Source organism: Ambystoma mexicanum, chromosome 8 (genome assembly GCF_040938575.1).
Source record: "Ambystoma mexicanum isolate Mex_15411 chromosome 8, UKY_AmexF1_1, whole genome shotgun sequence".
Classification (NCBI taxonomy): Eukaryota; Metazoa; Chordata; class Amphibia; order Caudata; family Ambystomatidae; genus Ambystoma; species Ambystoma mexicanum.
Window position 1 is genome coordinate 139,830,932 of NC_090929.1, and position 17,901 is coordinate 139,848,832.

The following is a 17,901-nucleotide window of genomic DNA, read 5'->3' on the forward strand; positions in this document are numbered from 1 at the left end:
AAGTCCCTGTATGTAACACGCACAATACGCAGACAGCCAAGGTATCCGCGGGCAAATCATGAAATCTGAGAGAGGGGAATGAAAATTTAAATAGTGTACTCCACTCACCCTTTGATGGTGGCTCTAAAAAGAGCCTTTTTTAAAGTGCTTCTAAAAAAACACCTTTCAATGTGTTATTTTTCTTTTTTTTCACTTATTTTCTTCCTGATATTTTCACATTATCCTATGTAAAGAATTCCTTATATTTTGAAATAACATAGCATTTCCCAATATGGATAAAGAAATGCCATCTGCTTTGAAATAGTCACTATTAACAGAATCAATACTGTCATTGTTACCAGACAACATCCCAGCTCTAAACAAGAAAACAGACATCCCTCTGTTAACCAAACACCTTGCACCATTTTGCTGGGGACAAGAAACATTACAATTGTCCCATAATACCCTAGGCAACATTTCAGAAAAAAATCACCTTGGCATTTGGAAGAACCACCATCACTGCCTGAACCAAGTTTTCAAGAGCATGCAACAACTAGGAGCAGTGATGTATCCCAAATGGACAGCACCCCAATGCAGTACCACTACATCTGGACTGCTCCACATGGAGAAACGCTTACACACTCCAACCACTGCCTGCATATTGGAACCAGGCACAGTTGACCACAAATCCTCCACTCCTTCAAAACCAAAACTGGCAGCCATGTGTTTAGACATAGCATACCTCTCCAAAACATTTACAAACAGATCTCCAACTACCAACACCCTCACTTACTTCACCCCTGCCATCTTCACTACACACACAGCCTCTCTTTCTGCAAATAACAACTTCAACACCTGATTGGCTAATCCCCACAGTCCCCTTTCCATGCTAGATTTGCTGAGAGATCCTGGCTTTGGCATGCCCTGTCCATGAACAGCCGTGCTGTCCGCGGGCCCCGCAGAACAGGGGCAGCCCCTTTTCACTTTCCACATCACTGTCTGCACCACTCTCTCATTGGATACACATAAGCAGTCACACAAACATCCACCAATCACATCCAAGAACTCTACATCTAACTCTGTCATCACAATTCAGCACTTCAGATGAACTGTTCATCAATCTGAGTACAAGTGTTCTGTGATTGAAAAGCACCTACAGCTAAAACTACTGTAAAACACTTCAAGATCAACTGCATCTGCATACCTCAACACAAACTACAGGTATGAATATTTTGTTTACAGTAAATTTGCAACTCTTTTATAAGTGCATGTGAACAGGGTACCTGCCATTCACCCTGCGTAATCTGCAAAAAAAGCATACTCTAATTTCTCCCATCTCCTATAATCAAGTTCACTTACAAATCTGTTCAATTTACACATTTTTATTTACTCATATTACTCATTGCAATATCCAACCAATAATTCTCTTATTTCCTTCTGTCATTGCATTAACACACTATTATAAATTCCTTGAATGCACCCAAAACAGGAAACCAACTTGTATCTTACAAAAGCATTGCAAGTGCATAAAATGCATTTATTTAAACAGAATGTCTGACACTTGCCATACTTACAACAAATACAAGTGTACATTCAGAACAGTGCTAATAGGGATGTGGATAACAAAGTCAAAGAATTGAAAGGTTTCCAGCACTCATGTAGGAAACATCTATGCACAAAAAGATTCATGGAATTACACACACAAAAACATTCTCCTTTTTAATCTGTATTTTTTTCCAAGCTTTCTTTCGCGCCCTATTACAACTTCCACTAATCTATTACCACAGTAAACAGTGCAACAGCAACACATACTTTCAAAAGTGCACCTCATAGGACACACCTATAAATACTCCACTAACCCCCTTAGCAATGAAGCTGATGCTCCAAAATCCCCATTCATATACAAAGCTATGCAATTTAACACATACAGTACCTCTTCCTAGAAAGAATTTCTTTTGCAAATGTAACAAATTTATTCTTCAAGTGAAATTACTGTGACATTAACACACATATGTACTAATTTCCTTCTTTTCACAATTGCAGTGAAGACCACTCTCCTGAAAACCAGTAGCATCTAAAGTACAAGACAGAACCCAGAAGAAACCTACTCTTTGCATCCAAAAAGTGCAATACTGTCATAATGTTCTGTTACTCAAACACTGTAGTATTCTAGTGTTGTAAAACAACACCCCTACAGCATTAGATTCAGTATTACTGATTGCACCTCAGAAGGTGCACACTTTGTATTGTCATCTGAACACCAGTATAGTAACACACAAATACAATAATAGCCTTCCCAACCTGAACTAACAGCCCATTCCACAATCGCACACCTCTCCATACATGCCTAGCATCATCCTCAAACAGTCATGCACAATGCACACATACATTGCACAACGTCCCAACCCACGCTTTTTTCTCCAACAGACACCAAGGAATGCCTACCAAAAAGCAAAGCCATAGAAAGCAACACAGAAATAGAGCAATCAAAATACAAGTGTACACAATAGGCATCTACCTCTAGCAGAATTTATACAAACAAATTCAAACAAAACAGCTACTACAGTCACTAAGCGAAACTAAAGCAGCTCGCAGTAAAGAAACTTTGACTCCTCTTTCAAAATGTAAAACTAAACAGACAGTTTAAAACAGACTTTTATTAAAAAGACTGCAGCTACCACTAATGCTAACACTGCACCTATAAATCTTGATGTAGCCACAAGTAAGCATACCAAAAAAATTATTTTACAAATAAATTCCGCCACAGAGTCCTTCAGAACCTTATAGAAACAGGAGAGAAATCATGCTCAACCCTTAATACCTACCACAGACAACTAATCCTGGTAGCTCTCATAGACAGTGCAATCCTTCTCAAAATGAAATTATTTATATTAGTTTTAAACAGAATGAAACAACTAACAAAACTAACTACTAAACTACAACATGGACTTCTCAACAAACGGAATATCAACAAAGATCGCTTTGCAAACATCTGTGCAGGTGACTGGAGTCACAACACTAGCACAGAACCATATTTCAATGAAGAAGCATACAAACAAATGCAAACAAACCCAAATGCCATACATAGCAGTGGACAAGGGTACGAAAAGGTTAATAATACCATCATGGAACAAGAAATGCTGCTCACACAAACATCTCCAGCAAACTTAGCATCAACTCTCCATTCCACTGAACCAATACGTCCAGTCTACAAACAGTCGTGAACATTAATGTGTAACAGAGGCAAAACATCTTTCATATATTTACGCCATTTCCTCAATCAGTATGTGAAAGGCAAAGACAAATTGAAAATAAAACTATTACAAACTATGGACTCCTGTCCAGTGCGAAAATACACAGGACTACATGGACATTCATTAGCCTGCATTTCTGGACCTATTTGCAAAAGCACCTTCCACCATATCAAAATGATAGGAACACACCATTCAACTGTAAGAAATCTCGTTCATAAACTGTACTATTCCAAAAGTCATGCTTTAGCACTGGCCAATTTAAATAAAAATGTTCTACATGGTACAGCCAAAGAAATACTCGAAGAAAGTTTTTTGGAAGTGAAAGCCACTTACAAAATTCAATATCTTTAGAACAGAGTAGCAACATCTTTACAGATGGCTACCTTCTACTACACACATACAAAAAAGAAATACTAAAGATTAAATGCACATATGCTGAAGTACCAAACCATGTGTGTGTGTGTTGTCACAGGACTTTTTATAAAAATAGCACAAAAACTGTATACAATGAATATTCCAAGTGGTTCCAAATAGCGCTCTTATAGGAGAAAAGAAATACAAAATTACTAACCACTCAATACTTTGCCGATACTGCACGGCAAAACTTGTCAACAACCAAATACCTTCACGTGCTATCACCAATAACTTGGAAATATTCCCACTACCAAAACCACTGCAGCAGTTTAACTTGTATGAGAGCATTATAATTCAAACAGTGCACCAATTTCTAGCAATAATACACCTTAAACCAAAAACAGCAAAACCACCTCCCTCTGAATTACTGAAAGGCATCTGTGGCTTTGTAGTTTACTTGCCATTAGATCTCAATAAAATGTACACACTCTGGGAGTGCAACAGCCAATATATCAATCTTTTATTATCCTAGTAAATGGCCTACCTACAAAAGACAAAACAAATTGGCAGCAAATAGTGGACTTACATAAAGTTAGAGAAGCCCTTCAATATCTGAAAGACAACAATGAATATTACAAAGAAATAGACATTGAAGAAAATCTTAGAGAAACCACCGAAATAATTCAAGACTCATCAGGAACTTGCCAAATTCAACTTCTAGATCCTACGATAGAATCCAATATTCTAGACCATTATACAATTCACCCATTGCACTGTACAGACACCATAGATGATGCACTAGAAACTTACCAAATGTGGCAAGCCAAAGGATCTCCAATCAGCATATGGGAAAAAAGTGTAGAAGCTCTTTCCTACTGGAAAAGGAGAAAGGTATGATGAAAGGCCCACACAAATAACCACATCAGAATACTTCTCTTTACGAATGTATTCTGAAGACCACAGATTCAGTCAAAACATGGAATAAATATTCCACCTTCTCTTTGAAAGTGAACTAGCAACTCTTGCACACACATTTAAATCAGGTACCAATTTTCCAAATGTGTCTGCTATTCAATTACTACAAAAAGTACAAGAAAAAGATGATGTTTTACAGTGAAGCATTACAAATCTTTTAGCAAACATGCATGGTACAGAACAATAGTGGTTCCGATGACACACAGAAGTACGCTGTATAATAAGAAACCTTGGCTCACCCATATGGTTTGTGACATTAAGTTGTGCAGAATATGCATAGGAAGATTTTCACGATTTCCTACACATAGCAAACAAAAACAAAACAAATATAGATATGAAAACACCAGGAGAACTCTGCTCTCTCGATCCTGTAAATGTATCAAGATATTTCCATCATCACTTTATTGCCATGCTACACTTCATTTGTAATAAAACAGTGCCTCCCCCTCTGAGAAGTGCAACACTTCTTTTTGGAGGAAAGAATACCAAGCCAGAGGAGCACCACACATCCACATGCTTTCAAATTTGATCAGGACAGTGATGCCACTGTTTTGCAGTTCATTCAGAAATATGTCACTTGGGAAATCCCTTCACAAATTACACATAGTGACCTATATGCACACAGTATACAATTTCAAAGACACAAGTGTGGGAAGTTCTGTCGACGCAAATATAAAAACAAAGGGAAATACTAAACCAAATGCCACTTTGGTTTCTGTAGACCAGTTTCAACAACAGGTCAAGTGAACAACTTCATGTCTTCAGTTAGATATAGGGCCTCATTACGACCCTGGCGGTCCCATAATGAACGGTGCCGGTATGGGACATGCACCGTCATTACGGGATGCCTTATTACGAGGTCCTCTAGCGGGACCCAGAACAGATGTCTGGAAAAAACCAGCCGTCCTTTCCGGGTCCTGCGAGGGGACCAAGGAGCTAATAACAGGCCCGTTATTAACTCCCTCCCCATTCCCATTGAGCCCTGTGAGGGCTCAAATGGGAATGGGGATGGGTTCATCCAATGAGGACTTACCGGGTCCTCCATGTTTGGAATAGCCTGGTAAATCCTCATTGGAGGAACCCGGTGCTGGAACCCGGTATGGAGGCAGCCATGCCCCTATTAAGGGCATGGCTACCTCAATACTCGTAATGAGGCCCATAGTGTCAAAGGTAAATCACTGAAGAACACATACTGCATAAAAAGAACAGAAGGATCAAAGTACATCACTGATTACAATGCAATAGTTGCCCTCCTATGGAATGCAAATATAGATGTGCAATACATTACAGACAATTCCACTTCAGTTGCACGATATATCACAGCCTACATAACCAAAGCAAAAAGAAAACATAGCTCAAAGACCTTTGTGACAATATATCATCTGACAAAACACTGTCACAGAAATTGTATAGCTTAGGCATAAAAATACTCTCCCATAGAGAATGTGGCTGCTACGAAGCTGCAGACCGTTTAACTGGTACTGCCTTGTATGGAAAATCTGAAAACATAGAATGGCTAAGCCTTGGTCCTGCTAAATCCAGAAAAATAGTTCTCAAATCATATGAAGACATAGAAACAATAGCCGAAAATGATCCCAACAGCCAAGACATTTTGAAAAACAACTTACTATACACATACTATCCAAAAATAATAATAATAAAAAAAGTATTCCAAAAGCGTAATGAGTAATTTGTTGGTTCTTTGGAAACCATGTGTCTATACTACGTAACCCAAAACTTCACATACAGAAATAATATTAAACCAGATGAGAAGAAAGGAAGATGCAGAGTCACAAATTGTGAAGGCAGCCTAGTGAAACTTATCAAACAAAGCTTAATAAATTATGTGAAATTGTCATTAAAAACTTATCAACATAAAGAACTGTATTACGAGCCCCTACTACAACTTTTTAAACCATGGAGAAAAGAATATGATTTATAAGATACCCATCTCTCCTATGAAGATGCTTTCAAAGCAAATGAAAGCACTATAACAGACATGAACTTTATGCAGTACAAAACAATGTACAGCAACAAGAAGAAGAACTCCAGACAAAACTAAATATAGACACTCCTGACAGCAGTCAACCTTCTCTAACAGGGAGCCAAGAACCACTTGGACAGCCACTCATAGCAAGTGAGGATGAATTAGCCATGACTGAAGTAGAGAAAACACCATGTACCAGTATGAAGGGTTTACAGAATACTTTGCTATACTCAAATCACAATTAAACAATGAACAGTGTAGCATTTTCCTAGAAATAACAGAACAAATTGAACATGATAAGCAGCACAAAACTAGAACTTGTACCTGTCAAGACTACAAACCTATACAGCTATATGTGAGTGGTCAAGCTGGTTCAGGGGAAATATTCTTAATAAAAATCATCAGCAAGTTCCTCCAACAATTGACAAACAACAAACTGTCAGCTATTCTAAATGCCCCCACAGGTTTAGCTGCCTACAACATAGGTGGTGTCACTTTACAACGATTACTACGCCTTCCAGTAGAACACCAAAACAAATTAGACTACTACAAACTTTCTCCAGAAGCTGCAATGGAACTACGCAGAGTTTTGAAACAAATGTAAATGCTGCTTGTAGAAGAGGTCAGCATGGTCTCCAATCTAATGTTGGCTTTGATTCACCTCAGATTATAAGTAGTCCTCAAAACAGACTACGAAGAACTCTTTGGAGGAAAACACATCATTGTTTTCAGAGATCTTCTTCAATTAACACCAGCTAAAGGTGAGCCTATTTTTAAAACTTTAGGGCACAAACAATGCCGTAAAACTCTTGGCAGCATAGGAAATGTCAATCTTTGACAACATTTCCAATACAAAGAATTAACTGAAAACATGCATCATTCTGCAGACCTCATCTACGCCAACATTTTAAAAAGTATTAGAGTTGGTGTACTAGCTAAAGAAGCACAACTATATTAAATACCAGGAACATGCATGCACTCTAAGGCCATAACTCATGTGCTACTGATGTCATGGAACAATTAGCACACACAATTATAAACTGTATGTCCTTGATGCCAACTCTTGCAAGCTGTGCACAATTCAATGAAACAATGTTGAAAAAAGAAATGTAACCAATCATTCAAATTTGTTCCACAGACAAACTGGACATGCACGGTATGATATTACTCATGTGTGAAAAATCCACAGCATGACTACATACTTTAGAAAACTCTATCTCTAACACAGCTGGTTTAGAGAAAATATTAAAATTATCTTTAAACTGTAGAGTAATGCTCAAACGTAACTTTGACGTGGAGCAAGGGCTAGTTAATGGAACACTTGGTACAGTTGTTGGCTTTCAAACATCCCCATGTGACAACAACATTCGGTTTGTCAATATTCACTTGACAACTGTCAGAAGTTAAAAGGATAGGATGCTCAACAGCCCGATTCCTTCTTTTCAAAGACATGTATGTACGCAGAACAATTTTCTCTATCTCTAGCATACGCAGTCACCATTCATAAATCACAAGGTCTTACCCTAGATCAAGCATTGATAGATATTGGCAGCACAGTGTTTAAAGAAGGCATGAGCTATGTAACACTATCACACCTACGTACACTTGAAGGACTATTTCTAGTCAACTTTGATGTAACTAAAGTAAACACTGATATTCCTTGCATAGTAGAGTACAATAAACTATGTGCACTCTAAGCACCTCATCTCAAAACCTATCCTGTTCCTCAAAAAGCAAATGTTTGTAAAAGTAAACTAGTTCAGACTCAAATGATCCAGGATCTCACAACAATACCTCCAAAGAAATTAAAAGAAGCTAATACTTCTTCAATGAGCACAACCAAAAAAGGATCTACTGCACAAACAAAACCAACTACCTCTTCAAAGAAACAACACACACTTCCAACAAATGACTTAGAAACAGAACTGTCTGGCCCGTTTACATTTTCAAATACAACTGGTGTAAATTGTTATTCCTTCACAGAAATGCAACCAACAATCCTGACAACACTTACAGTTTTTCTGGAATAAGGCAGGAATTGGACTACTGTGCTGGAATGGTCAAATTCCCTATAAACACACAAGAAGATCCACAAGAATGTCTAATGTACTTACTACAAGTACTGAAAAACAAAATCTATGAATGAAATCTTCCAGATTTGATACATGTGGAAACATACATTCACTCTCTGCAGCCATGTGGCACAGGAACAAGTCCCTAATGAATGCTTTATGTATGTATCATACCTAACTGTGAATCAATTCCATTTAGCAATTTGTACAAAATACAAACCATGGCAGATTATGTACTACTTGCAAATCTGATAATCGTTCCACCTTACAAATACAGTCACATAGTGAATAAGCAATAGTAATGCTTTTGCGTTATAATGCACATGGTACCAAAAAAGAACTGCAAGCTGACTGGATTCACACATGGACAAGTATCACTTGGTAAGAAAACCGTCACAACAATAGGCATAATCTACAACACAGGAGCCACAACCAATGCAAGTCACTATACTGCATACATAAAAAAGAAATGTGGATGGTTCGAATGTAATGATACTTCCATTACTCTAAAACAGAGATTATCAGCAAATCTTGTAAACGCTCACTTAATATTCTTAAAACCAAAATGTATTCACTAATCTCAATATAAACATCTACAATATTTCCTCAATAACCTTTAAATCCATAAACTAATAGAATAGGACAACAGCTATCTAACAGAGAAAAACTATAAACAGTTAGAATACACTAACTGGTATCTAACTACAACCAGAAAACTGCAATATACATTTTTCTAAGGAAACCCTGCAACACTTATTACGTATAAAATACCCTCAACAATTTCAAAACTATCAACAGTTAGAATATGCCAACAGGTATCTAACTGCCCCAAAATTCTGTAACAACCAAAGAGATAAATGAATACTGCTAAAATGCAACAAGAAATAAATAATTAGAATATGCCAACTGTTATCTAACTGCAACAATAGTACCACCATTTCCAAACCAAAAACCATACACCTATTCAATTCCTCCTACTGAAATCAACCAGCGAAAAACATTGTATCATAACGTAGACATTTTGTTTTTAATCGTGCATGGGTTTTTTTCCCCACAGACACATGATTTTACGAACAAACACAGGAACTGAGCACATTGCACAGTACACTCATTTGAAACATAGTGCTTTTAAAGTACTAACTATGAGGATTGACAAAGTACAGACATGTCTGCTATGCAATGCAATAACTCATTACAAACTACCTACACTAACATGTGATCTTTTCTTTTATCACAGAGAATGAAAAAACAATGTCTGCTCAAATTTCCCATAACATGAAAAAACTGCATACAGCCTCAACAAAGCAAACAGTAAGTATATAATGATTGGAGTAACAAAAAAAACACAACATAACACACTCATGCAATCAAACACGTGACCACTGACCACAACACAAAATGTTTGCTTGCATGGGTGTCTTATGCTGCAGTGGTTGTGGCCAGGGCCTAAAGTCTTGGGTGCATGACCGGGCCAAAACACGGCATACAGCCTCAACAAAGCAAACAATAAGTATACAATGATTGGAGTCACAACTACTGCAACATAACATACCCATGCAAGCAAACACCTGACCACTAACTACAACCCAAAATGCCTAGAGTCTTAGGTACCAACTGTCTGAACACAATCCAACAAACCAACTACCACACACCATGTCCAATGTCCTATAAATACTGTTACGCTACTGGCAACCAGTAACACAAACCTTTGAAAACATACCCCCTATGCATCCCACATACCAAAGTCAAAATGTTTGCTTGCATGGGTGTGTTATGCTGCGGTGGTTGTGGCCAGGGCCTAGAGTCTTGGGTGCATAGGCCTTCGGCCATGCTCCCAAGGCTCTAGGCCCTGGCCACAACCACCGCAGCATACTATGCACCCAAGGGTCTAGGCCCTGGCCACAACCACTGCAGCATAACACATCCATGCAAGCAAATTCCTGCCAACTGACCACAACCCAAAAACATAACACAACCACCTCAAGCCCTATCCACTTCACTTGACATACTAAGACAGTACTTGCAGCCAATGCACAAACTCTTCAATGCATGCCCTCTCCAACCAATCCTCGACTAACTACCCAAAACCAATACATCAAGGCATAATAAAATACCCAGTAGTGCGGCCAGTGTTTGGTATATCCGCAGACAACCGCGGTGACCGCGGACACCGCAATCACATCATGGCCTTCTTCCACCTAAACAAATGCCGCATTTGACCCCTCTCTCACTCCTCCGCCCTCTCCAGCCACTCGTGCACACCAACACACTCCCCAAATTTAAATTTCCGCTCTGTTCCACGCTGTGCTGTCCGCGGATATCCGCGGATCCAACATGGCAGGCGCATCGGGGAAATGTGACGCACCTCGCGTTTCACTCCAAGCAATCAGTGGACATGTTGCTTTTCCTCGGACATGGCGTAAGCCCATTGGCCAATCGGTGTCCTGTCCGCGGAGTGAACAGGGACGTGTGTCCACGGAGCCAACTTAGATATCACACATTTTTTGTGGACCTACTTTTTGGTCATTTAAAAAAAGAAAAATTACTGGATGGATTTCCACCAAATTTACAAAATCATGCTTTCCTGCTGCAAATCTGGTGAAAATCCGTCCAGCGGTTTCGGCTGTAGGCGTGAGCAAAGCTTTTCTCCATTCAGTCTATGGGAAAAAAAGAAATTTTGTGACCCCCCTATACCTTTGCCCTCCCCTTGACCAAACCTCACCCAAACTTTGCAAAAGAATTCAGAGCGGGCCATATACTTTTATTGCAAAGTTTGGCGAGGATTCGTACAGGGGGAGCAAAGTTATAAACCACCCAAAAGGTGCTCTTCCTATGTATTTAGCAACTTAACCATAACTACACGGCTGCTACCGCGGGCCGTGTAATGTATGCTGGTTCTTATGCCTGCGTAAAAGGAGTGTTTAATTTATTCTAAGGGCTGCTTGCCTACCAATACCTATTGTGCTGAGGCAATAAACAGATAAAATGGCCTTTATTTGAATGCCCTTTGTCCCTATAATAACAAAACCATGGGTGACCACACTCATTTTATATTTTATCATCCATTATTATATAACCATAAATTAAGGTTTTTAAGCCTGTTACTTAGTAGAAACAATTGCCAAACTGTTAATGAAGCGATTAAATAGCTCTGATTAATGTCAGACAAAGATGATACGCATGCTGTTTATCTATTCTTAGAAGGTGCATTGTACATTGAAGAATGTCATCACAAATCAAACCAACTTCTTACAAATTATTGTATATCGTTTTATGGTCATCATTGCTGTGTATTATTGTGTCTTTTAATAGGATGTACTCTTTTATGATGGTTTTAACTTTTGAAATAAAGATAATTTGATTGAGTGATTATCACTGATGTTTCCCTGATGACTTGTTAAATTCTCGCTACTAATATGTGTGGTCTGTGCCATGTACATTCTCCATTGCTCTCGAGCTAGGTTTGCACTATAAACATAATAATAATAATAATAATAATAATAATAATAATAATAATAATAATAATAATAGTAAAAACATTTAGTGACTTTAATGCAGCAGCAAACAATGTGCCAACTTCCAGACAAGCTGTAGGAGACCACTACAGCAGGGAGTTGGTGTAGAATACAAGCTTCATAACATATGATGAAAAGGGGCTTGAAACAAACATGTGTATAAGACTCTTGAAACCAGGTCCAGGCGCGCAACGCCATTAAGCTAATCAGGCTTCAGTCCTACCCTACCCTGCCGAAATGTGAGCTGAGGGGCGGGAGTTCCGCACATAGCTTTTTGTTAGTCAGACGGGGGAAAGAAGCCTTTCCTGAAACAGCCGACATTAAAGTGTTTCTGTGTTTGTGCATAAACATTTATTTGCACAATTTTAATGGTTCTAGTTTCAAGAAAGGCTTCCATCACCCCGCTGCCTAACAAGAATCAAATGCACACATTAACCCCCTCCCCACTGATACGAGCGTACATATAACAACATTATATCCTCTTTCACATCCCAGGAAGGAGCTAATGTGCATAACTGCTGAACCCATATGCATGCATTATTATTGGCCGAACACCAAACCCTCTCCCGTAATGATAGGCTCACAACTTGTATGAAGTGTTGGCAATAAAAGGCCATAGTATTTTATTGTACAGATTTGAGTTATGGCAAGAACAATATCACATATCATGATGGTATCATACTTTTGGCACCGGGTCCTGAGGTTACCCCCTCGGACACGTGCTGCCTTCTTGTGTCGCACAACTTGTTGTGGGCACCGTACAGTGCCTTGTACTTCTTTTTTGTTCTTCTCCCCTTTTTGTAGAGTGGGCGGGATCTGTGGTAAAGAAGCAAGAAGATTTGGAAGACACTGAGTAAACAGTGAACCTCCTGTTTGCTTGGGTCCCTGTTCAGGGTCCACAAACAGATTGTGTTTACTCTGAGCATGCTGCTCTCATTTATAGGACCCAGGGAGGCCCTGGGTCTTTGTTGTGTATGTGGTTGGGGCTGCTGTTGTCGCAGCATCCGGCCAGATAGCCGACTATCTGACCCCCTGGTGGGGGCAGATCTTTTGAACCTGGGCCCTGCCTGATTGTTTTTTTCCTTATGGCTCTTAGCACCTTGCTGTTTGGAGGAAGGGTGAGATGACTGTTCGCACCTTACCCTTCTGTGGCTTTGTGCTGCCGAGACTGCATGTCTCCGTAGCTGGGGGGAGGAGAGGAGCAGGCACGGGGAGGTTGGGGCTGCCCCTCTCCCATCTGCCGATGGTAACAGCAGTTACCCTGCCTCGCTTGTGGGATGCCCATGCAGCATTGCCCATAACTGCTGAACCCATATGCATGCATTAGTATTGGCCAAACCCCAAACCCTCTCCCGTAATGATAGGCTCACAACTTGTATCAAGTGTTGGCAATAAAAGGCTGTAGGATTTTATTGTACAGATATGAGTTATGGCAATAACAATATCACATATCATGATGGTATCATACTTTTGGGCACCGGGTCCTGTGGTTACCCCCTCGGACCCGTACCGCCACACGCGGGCTGGTTGCCGGCTGACCGTGTTCCCCCAAGAGTATGCCTTAGAGACAGCCCCTGTGAGCAAGTGTTGCATTGATTTCCCGAAAGAAATGCTTCATGCCTTGGCTAGACAAATGGGTGCCGTCGTGGAGAAAGAGGTCTGGGTTGCCTAGTGTAATGGCTGGGTGTTTTATGAAACCCAGTCCCCTTGTCATACAGAATCTCTCTATCGTCCTGATCAATTTTCTTCTGGATATGTCTATAGATTTGTAGCAGTTGGCCCCTAGCCATTTCTTTCTTTGTAAGATGGCTGAGAAGTATATTTCAGTACCCCTCCAGTTGTGCGAAATGCCTGCTCGGTAGGAGCAGATTTCTTCGCATAGGATGCGTCTAGCCGTGTTGACTAGGTTGTTGCCCCCTACATGAATGATCAGGAATTCTTGGGGGTCCCTGTATTACACCAATTCTGCAAGTGTTTCGTGGACGTCGGCCCAACGTAGGCCTCTGTATCCCCACCACAAAGTAATGATGTTTCTGAAAGGTGGCCCTTCTTTAGTCTCTTCTGCCCATCTGCCTGTCCTGAAAACGAATGAGTGGCCCACTATCCATGCTGATCGGAGTGTGGTCCTCGATTCGCCTGTTGTTTCTGTGGTGGTGGGAGGGAGGGAAAAGAAAGAAAATTTTAGGGAAGATGGCTATATATATAGTTGTGGTCTGATATATCTTTTATATCAGTCTGACTTCCATCCCCCTATGTTTTTTAGTTGTTGCAGTGCTAGGCCTCCCTGCCATGCTGCAGTGGCGGCACCTATCCTGAAGGAATGGGTGCCGGACTGTTTGGGGTCCCACCCTGCTTTGCTGATTGCTTTTATCAGCATACCTTTAAATTGGTAGCGTTTTAGGGCCGATGCAACCTTGTGGAATAAACCCCCCCCCCCCCAATTTGGGTCGTTGTGCGTAATGGAGGTTGGTGATGCAGACCGGACAGTTTGTTGCTTCATCAATGCAACAAATGTTAATGGTTCTTTTTGCACCCGTTTTCGATTGTTGCATTTCTATGTTAACACTCTCCTGTCTCATCCTGACTTCCATGACACCCAGGCCGTTTGTGGCCTTGGTCCTGGAAGCAATGAGTTCTCCTACCCGGAAAGTCCCAAAGTAGGCTAGGCAAAAGGCTGTTTTAAATAACATTATCTCGTATGGGTGCCAACATATGGCTTCCAAATGGCCTGTTATCTGCACTAGCTTGCTGAAACTCAGGGGGTCGGCGGGTGTCCACTTGAGGACCCTCTATTCTGCCCCATCCCTTCATTGCATAAGAGAAGAGGGCGTTCTGGGTGGGGTCTGAATCGCCCCGAATTTTTGTAAAATATGAAGTTGCCACCAAGTGTCTTTTAGCCCAATCCCTTCGAACCCTTGTTCCCGAGCCCATTTTAAAAATACTTCTATATCTTTAATCGCTATTAATTCTAAGTGGTTTAAACCTATGGCCTTAAAAACTGTTTGCAAACACTTACTGTACTTGGTTGCAGTAGTGCTTGCCACTGCCCTCTCTGCCATCTCCGTTGGGAAGCCTGTGAGGTTGTTGGCACCCGTTGCTGATGTGCCTGATTCTTGTTGGGCATCCCGGCCTGTGCACTCTGGCGCTGGCGTTGATGCCAATGTGTTGTTGGCACCCGTTTTAGCAGTGCCTGTTTTGTATTGGTCATCCCGGCCTGTACTATCTGGTGCTGGCGTTGATGCCAATGTGTTGTTGGCACCCGTTTTAGAGGTGCCTGGTTTTCGTTGGGCATCCCGGCCTGTGCTCTCTGGCGCTGGCGTTGATGCCGTTATTTGTGTCTTCCCATTATTTCCCAGCATTCTGCTGGTATTGGCGTCATCTGTTCTTGGGCGTGCAGCGCTAGCTCTCGGAATCTTGTCCACTGGAAACGAGATAAGGCATCAGCAATGTTTTTATCTGCCCCTGAACTGTGCTTCGCTTTGACTACAACGTTTTCTTGTAGTGTGACTGTTGTAATGGCTCGTAATACTTTCAGTACAAAAGGGCATTTCGTAGACCTTCTGTTTATGGAGCCCACTACAGTCATGTTATCGCACCAGATCAAAAGTTCCGTGTTCGCTAGTCGCCTGCCCCAGATGTGTAATGTTAGCCAGATGGGAAATATTTCTAGTAGGGTGATGTTTTTTGTCCACCTTGCTGTTTGCCATGAATTGGGCCAGTGTCCTGCCACCCATTCGGAGTCTAGTATGGCTCGAAGCCCCTTCCTCCCGGCTGCGTCGGTGTATAGGACCCTGTTTGACCAGGTTTTTAAAGGGGTTCGCCAAAGTAAAAACCTGTTGAAATCTCTGAGGAATTTTCCCCATGTTTCCAGGTCTTGTTTCACCTCTCTGCCTAGCCGGATATGCAAGTGTAGTTTGGTGAATGATTTGATTTTGAACTCTAGGTTTCTGGAAAATATCCTCCCTTGAGGTATTATTCTGGATGCGAAATTGAGGTTGCCTGCTAAGGATTCCTTTGCTGTCCCCTTTTCTTTCGTTATCTTGTTTTGGATTTTAAACAGAAGTTCTGTTATTTTTATTTTGGGGATTCTGCAGAGCCCCTTTGCTGTGTCTATTTCGCTGCCCAGGGAAATTATGTTTCTGTCTGGTATGGTGTTTTTTTTCCTTCGCTAGAGGAATTCCCGAGTGAGCGGCCATGTGCTCAAGTTTTTCTAAAGCCCTGCCGCATTCCCCGGAGTTTGGTGGCCCCATGACCATGAAATCGTCTAGGTAATGCATTATTTTTATCCCTGGTCTCTGCTTTTAGGGAAGCCCATTGGAAAAAGGAACTGAATTGCTCAAATAGTGCACAGGTTACTGCACACCCCATGGGGAGGCATCTATCTACATAGAATGTGTTGTTAAAAGTGAAACCTAGCCACTGCTGTGAATCTGGGTGGACTGGCAAAAGTCTGAAAGAAGATTCGATGTCCAGCTTGTCCATCAGGGAGTTTCTGCCGCATTCTTGTATGAGCCTTACCGCCTCTTGGCAATGTGTGTAAGATACGCCGGATTCTGTGTGTGGGATGCCGTCGTTTAATGACTGGACTTAGGGGTAGGAGAGGTGATGTATTAGCCTCATTTTCCCAGGTTCTATTTTGGGGACCAGGCCTAGTGGAGATATTAAATAGTTCTTTAAAGGAATGCCGCCCAAGGGACCTGCTATCCTGCCTTGTTGCAGCTCTTTCTTGATTTTGGTTTCTACTATCTGAGGGTTATCCCTGGCTGACTTCAGGTTCATCGGGATGGTGTGTGACCCAGAGCCCTTAAATGGGATGGAAAAAAACTTTGGTGAAACCATGCCATGGTATCCTGCTGGTAATCTGGTGCTTGCTGCATGGTTGCCGTTGCAGTTTGTGCAGGCATGTTTGTACCAGCATTCTTTGCCCCATGTACACTGGTTTTTCCCAAAGTTTCTGCATGGGATGTTGGATTTGGCAGCCTGCTGTTTGTTCTGTCTGTCGGAATCATTTTTAGCTGCCCAAGGCTGGTTCTTCCGAAAGGGCTGCTCCCTTTTTTTTTTTTTTTTTGGATTGATCATTGCCATTGGATTTGTTTCCTTGCGAATTTTGCTATTTTTGGAAGAAGAATGCATGGCATCTTCTTCCTGGCGAGGTTCGGCGTTCAGGGTGTATAAATCGTTCTGGACTTCATCCCACTCAATGGCCGGCCTTTCTGACATGCTCCTTCTAAATCTGATGTCATATGCTAGCCATGTCTTCCCCCTCTGTGTTACTTTACTTCCCTTATTTTATCAACGTATGCCCAGATCTTCCTACCATCCATGGGGAATTTTTCTTCATATATTGTTGCTAAGATGGCAAAGGCTTGCAACCAGTTGTCCCAGTTTTGTTTGACCTGGGCGTTTCTGGCAATAGCTTTTTCTTCTATCTTTTTGGGGTCTCTGAAAGCGTCTTTCCCTTTGCGTTGGGCTTCTGTTAAGGAAAAGATTTCTATAAATTCCTTGGCCCGTATGGCTTCTTTGATTGTGGTGTCAATGTTCCATGCTAGGCATCTTTTGAATCTATTTGATATCTCTGTTTGGAAAGATTTCATTTTTTGGTCCATTACTGATTGTTACAATGTCAGTTGTATTGCTGCCGGGTGTCCCTGTCATTCCCGTGTTGTCTGCGCTGGGGGTTGCCCATGCTTTTAGAGCACCTGCTGAGTCTGTTGCTGGAGTTGTGGGGGCTGTTTTATTTATAGCTGTGGGTGCTACTGGCAACT